Source organism: Alexandromys fortis, unplaced genomic scaffold (genome assembly GCF_014885135.2).
Source record: "Alexandromys fortis isolate MF-2015 unplaced genomic scaffold, M_Fortis_MF-2015_v1.1 scaffold_11, whole genome shotgun sequence".
Lineage (NCBI taxonomy): Eukaryota > Metazoa > Chordata > Mammalia > Rodentia > Cricetidae > Alexandromys > Alexandromys fortis.
This window is the reverse complement of record NW_026067912.1, coordinates 1,603,777-1,609,986: the sequence shown is the minus strand read 5'-3', so window position 1 is coordinate 1,609,986 and position 6,210 is coordinate 1,603,777. Positions and strand designations below refer to the sequence as shown.

The following is a 6,210-nucleotide window of genomic DNA, read 5'->3' as shown; positions in this document are numbered from 1 at the left end:
GCCTGGGACCTGCCTCGCTGGAGCAGCCGGTGGCAGCTGTGTGCCTGAATATGCATATTCATGCCCTACACTGCTGCAGGCAGAGGCGTGAATATTTTAAGTCTGTATTTTCTGGATCTGTCGGGAGCTCAAAAACTTTGGCAATCAAAATTGTGGACGGCTGTTAAGTTGGAGGAGGGAACACATACGTTCTTGAACTCTTTCTTCTGCAGGGACTGCCAAGTAACTGAGATCAAGAATGAAAGGCAGAGAATGGATTTGGGGATTTTTTTTATGATGCCCTGTGGTGGGTCATTTTCTGTGGAAAAAGAACCCAAAGGCTAGAAGTGAACAGCAATAAATGCAGACAGAAACCCAACAGGTTTCTACAGTCATTACTCTCTGTTGGCTAAAACATGTGATGTATCAAAAAATGTCATTTTTTCACATGGGGGTGGCTGGGTGTAGTTGTGTGTGCACACACATGTGTGTGCGCTGGGGAAGGCTGGAGGACATCAGCTGTTTTCTTTTAAGTTATGGGTCTCTCAGGGGCCTAGGAGATGGATCCGTGGTTAAAGAAACTACCACACAAGCCTGCCAATCAGCATCCAACCCCCATATCACACGTAAGAAGCTGGATGAGGCAGCAGGCATCTATAACCCAGCACTCCTCTGGTAAGAGGAGAGAGGAGACAGGAAGAGGGTCTAGAAACTCCCAGAGCGCTCGAACAGCAGCAGAAGCAATAAGAGATTCTGCCTCTTAGGGAGAAGGCAAGAGCTGGCCCTCAAAGGCTGTACTCTGGTCATTGCACCCTGGGACTCATGCACCCACACATACACATGCAGCAACCGAGGGACTGGAGAGGTGTCTCTGTGGTGAACAGTATAACTGCTCTTGCATATGACCAGAGCTCAGTTCCCAGCACCCACGAGAGGGAGGGATCTGACAACCTCCTGTGACTCTGGTTCCAGGGGAATCCATCACCCTCTTCGGGCTTCTGAAGGGACCATGTACTCATATGCCCAAACCCACACTGACAAAATATAGATTATTAGAAATAAAAATAAAACCTTAAAGTACTTTTTTTATATTTATTTATTATGTATACAATATTCTTTCTACTTGTATGCCTACAGGCCAGAAGAGGGTACCAGACCTCATTACAGATGGTTGTGAGCCACCATGTGGTTGCTGGGAATTGAACTCAGGACCTTTGGAAGAGCAGGCAATGCTCTTAACCGCTGAGCCATCTCTCCAGCCCCTTAAAGTACTTTTTAAGTGACAACATCACTCACTGGCCAGAAACTTGCCTGGTTAGCTAAATTTCTGACCATCAAGCTCCAGGGTTACACCAGTCCTGGAGTGACTTATGTACCAAGTACGGCCGGCTTTTTTTTTTTTTAACATGATTTTGGAGCTAGAACTCCTTCTTTTTGCAAGGTCAGCACCCTACTGAGTGAGCCATCTCCCCATCTCCTCAGATGTCATTTTTATTGGTGTCCATAGATGCCAAGTATTAGCCTATACCTCCCAATGCATCTACCCAGAAAAGGAGGAAGAGGAGAAGAAGGAGGGAGCAAAGAGGGAGAAGAGAGGGGGAGGGGAAGGAGGGAGCAGAGGGTAGTAAGTCAGGAAGATAATTTGGCTTTGCACAAAGAAGGCTCTACCGCACCTAGCAGAAAGGACTCCTATCACTTCAGCTTGCATTGCATCCATGGAATCTGGTCTCTGGCACAAACTCAGTGGTGTGGGGCTGGAAAAATACAGTCCAGCTCCATGAGCATGCCCAGGGGAAAAGAAAAATCGATTAGTAAACACCTGGTCTCTAGCACAGCAAGCACCATTAACGTTGGCATCGAGTCAGCTCCACATTGGCTTCTGCCTTTCACTGGCACAATGTGCAGTGCAGACATGGCTGGGTTGAGCAAGATTGATTGATAGCCACAGGAGGCAGAGCAATCATCTTGCCCTAGAATTGGTCCATTTCTGGCAGGTCGGCTGTCATTTCCCATTTCCTGACCATGGCAAACATGGCTAATTAATCATGACATTCCTTCCCTTTAACTCCAGAGACAACAGGCAGGGTCTTCATCAGGAAAGAATCGCAAACATTCAGGGCCGGTGACTTGTTAGAGCTGGCTTATAAAGCAAGACTTATCCGCATTCCAGAATCCTTCCATTCCATACCTTCTCTCTGCCGGAAAGCTGAAACCCAGAGAAACAGAGTAACTTATACATCCATTCACCCTCCCACTGACAAAGGTACATTGTGTCCTTGTGATTTTCTAAATATTCTTCTAGGTTCAGACAATGTTACTTAAGAAAAAAAAAATCCAGGCCGACCTTCAACAAACACTCAGGAGAGTATAAAGTGAGTTGAGTGAACTAGTGATTACACTTCAATGGAACAAGTGTCTAGCAAAGACAGGGCAGTAAAGGAGAATGTGGCTGTGTTGAAGAGAAACAAACTAACCCCTAAATAGGTGCTTCACACCTGGAATCCCAACCAATGAGATTTGGAGGCAGGAGGGTCATTGAGTTCAAGGTCAGTCTCAGCTACCTGGCAAATTTGAAACCAGCCAAGGTTACCTGATACCCTGTCAAGAAGGAGAAAAAGAGGGACTGAGAGGTGACTTGGTGGTTAAAAGCACTTGTTCCTCTTGGCTGAGGACCTGGGTTTGGTTCCAATATTTGCTTTACAACCATCTCTAGTTCCAGGGGACCTGGCATTCCCTGACTGCTGACCTCCGTGGGTTCTAGGCATGCACGCAGTATGCATCCATACATTCAGGCAAAACAAAACAAAACAAACAAAAACCTCATACATGTAAAATAAATAAACCTAATTTTTTTATTTAAAAAAGGGGAGGGGAGAAAGGGAAGGAAGAGGAGAAAGGGGGCTAGAGAGGAAGGAAGAAGGAAGAAAGGGATTTATTCCAGCACTTGCCAAAGATGATCAGGAAAAGGCTACTGTACAGGGTTTTGCAACAGGCACGAAAGACCAGGCACAGCTCCAAATACAATAAGGAAGACTGGAGATTTATAGCTGAGAAGCAGACTGAGGGTATTAGGTGATTACCAAGAGTTCAGAATGATTATAGCTAAGCCAATTTAACTGAATTCTTGCTAAAAGCAGATGAGAGTGATCTTCAAGTTGGGGATTCCTCCTAAGCTGACTAATAGTATTCTTATTAAGTTGGGAGATTCAGGTCGAACTAGGACATATACTGAAGGCCAAGACGTAGAATACTTAGATGCATTTGAACAAAGTAAGGTCAAGAAGTCATCTATAGTGACAGCTAACCTCAGCATGTGAGGGTTAAGGAAAACCTATTGAGAGAAAAGCCATCAGGACTTAAAATATGAATATTCTTATAAGAGCCTCTCAGGCAAGGGAACTCACCCAGGTTCAGGCAGTGTTACTTAAAACAAAAGTTGAAAATTAAGATGAAGATTGCATATTATGCACAAAATAGCGAGGTGTGTGTATCAATAAGCAATTGCTGTGTAACAAACTTTATCAAGTCTTTATGACTTAAAGTCGTAATAGTAGGAGTTTGAGAGAGGGAAAGGGCTTGCAAGTTGAGGACCTGAGTTAACGCCCAAGTATGGCGCCCACATCTGTGATCTGTAAAGCAGTTGGAGGCAGGGGATCCACAGAGCTGGCTGGCCAGCTAGTGTATCTGAATTGGTGAGCTCAGAGGTTAATGAAAGACCCTATCTCAAAATATAAGGTTGAGCAAGAGACTCCGCCAGTAAAAGAACCCGCTGCCAAAACCAATGGCCTGAGTTTGTCTCCCAGGCCATACACAGTAGAAGAACCCACTCCTGAAAGTTGTCTTCTATTCTTCACACATGCACCGTGGCCTGGGTGTTCTCACACACACATGCATTCACTCAAGCATGTGTACACACACACAACTTAAAAATGAAAACAAAAGGTCAAGAGCAATTGAGGAAGACGTCCCAAAATCAACTTTTACCTCCACACACACACACACACACACACATGCATGGGTTCCTCCATGCATCTTGGCACACTAATGGATATATACATACACACACATACATGTACCAGGCACAAAGTTTTAACAGCATTGCTTTGGCTCAAGAATTCAGGGTCAGCTGAACTGTCCTTTTCTCAGCAAGGTTCATATAAGCACTGGCAATCAGCAGACATTACAGAGATAGCTTTCTTGCATGTCTGGGCATTAACTAGCTGGAGGTTGGCTTAAGACAGTCTTGGATGTACTAAGCAGTCTCTCTTCCAAATAGGTCCCTCTCTGGCAGGTTATCCTGGCCCTGTGTACACAGCAGTGACAGGTTCCAAGAGCCAGCAGAAATTCTCCATGTCTCTAAGACTAGTCTCAGAATTGACACAATACCATGTCGAGTATTCTTAATGAATGAAACAAGTCTTAAGGCCATCCCAGAGTCGAGGGTCAAGAAACAGAATCAATCCCTAATGGGAGAGACCACATAATCTCTTTGTAAGGCAAACACACACACACACACACACACACACACAAGGGGAGACTTGTGTTTTTTCTTGCTGGCTCACTCCGTTCCTTTGCGCTTGGCACATGTGTTCTTGCCTTCAGGGAGAAAAGCAGCAAGGAGGAAGAATGAAGAGAAGTTAAGGTCAATCGTGAAGTTTTCCTTCTATTGCTCAGATGCTCAGGAGCCTGAGCATTCTATGGCAGGATGGGGGCACTTTCTACTCTATCAGAGAACCAGTGTTCAGATCCCAGCACAAACACTAAGCAACTCACACACAGGCCTGTAACTCCACACAAAGGGATCTGATCTCTCTTTCTGACATCTGTGGGTGTACACATACACACACACACACACATACACACACACACACATACACACACACACACACACAGACATACACACACACACACACACACCAGTAACTCCACTTAAAATGATCTGAAATCTCTCTGGAATCTATGAGTACACACATACACACATATACACATATACACACAGACACAGATAAAATAATACATCTTGAAAAAGGAAAAATGACAAGATACAAGATGAACTTTAGAAAAGCTGTATCTTTACAAGCCTAATTGGTAGTTGATGAGTCCGTTGTAAGAGCAGGACACATGAAACACAGTGAGTGACTAGATTAGAGAGACATCCAGGCGGCTCCTTACCCATGGTGGGGGAGAAGCATGAGAGGAGCCATTGCCGGGCTGGTTGGTTCCTGTGTGATGTCCTTGCCGCTTCTGTTTTACACACGGTAACTTTAGAGGTTGCTTTTCTTCCTGCATTGCTGTCACTGGGTCATTAGGGTCAGAGCCTGTTAAAGCCAGGCCCAGCCACTCGTCCCTAAAAGTCCAACTGAACAGATAGGTAACAGTGAGTAAGGAAATGTATCAATGTGGCCACACATCAGAAAGAGCAAACAAAGAGATCCAGTGCCCACCCCTCCAGTACCCACCCCTGTCCATCTTCACGGTACCGACATGAGGTTTGATTTCAAATGGAAGGCAAGAGATATATGTAAGTAAGCAATCGTACATTAAGCCTTCAATGTCTAGGACCCAGTTAGTCTTACAAGATGATCTGGTAAGCTGTCACAGCTTCGTAAAAACCTCTTCCTAGGAGACATGTTCCTTCTCTGGCTGGTACCAAGCTTCAGTCTTTCCCTTCTCCCAGCAAGAAATTCCCGAGGACATTCCAATACCTTGGGAACCATTATTTGAATAATCTGATAGGCCGACAGAGGGGCACAGGTGTGCCCTCTTTTAAATACCTTCTTCCAGCCAGGAGAGCTACACTGCCCGCCATGCTGCTTCCTTGGCTGCATTTCTGAAGGCATCCCCAGGAAACGAGAACACCAAGGTCATTCTGAGAAGTAAACCTCCTGGAAAGGCCACGTCCAGGGCATCACACCGACTCTCAGAGTACTAACGCCTTTAGAGACTGGGGAATAGCCATGGACACTAATAGCTTGCATGTCTACTTGGCATTCTGGAGAATCATTAACTGTTGTTAGATAAAGAAGCCATGACTGCTGCTAGTCCAGAGAGCAAGAAGCTTAGCTACATAGCAACACCTGCTTTTAGAAGCCTTCATCCCCTTGGCTTTCTTTTCACTTGTCTATATGTATGTTACATGTGTGTGCGTGCCTGTGTGGGCCAGTTCTATGTCAACCTGACACAAACTAGAGTCATTTTAGAAAATGGAACTTCATTTGAGAAGATTTCCCC

At 45.1% G+C, this 6,210-nt stretch overlaps 1 long non-coding RNA gene across 1 annotated transcript; it reads right to left on the bottom strand.

The window, feature by feature from the left end:
• Positions 1 to 1,112: 1,112 nt before the first annotated feature.
• LOC126499446 (uncharacterized) lies at positions 1,113 to 5,909 on the bottom strand. Its single transcript, XR_007591084.1, has 3 exons — positions 5,754 to 5,909; positions 5,152 to 5,338; positions 1,113 to 2,185 (listed from the first exon to the last, which is right to left on the bottom strand). It is a non-coding gene; the product is annotated as an uncharacterized lncRNA (long non-coding RNA).
• Positions 5,910 to 6,210: the final 301 nt, after the last annotated feature.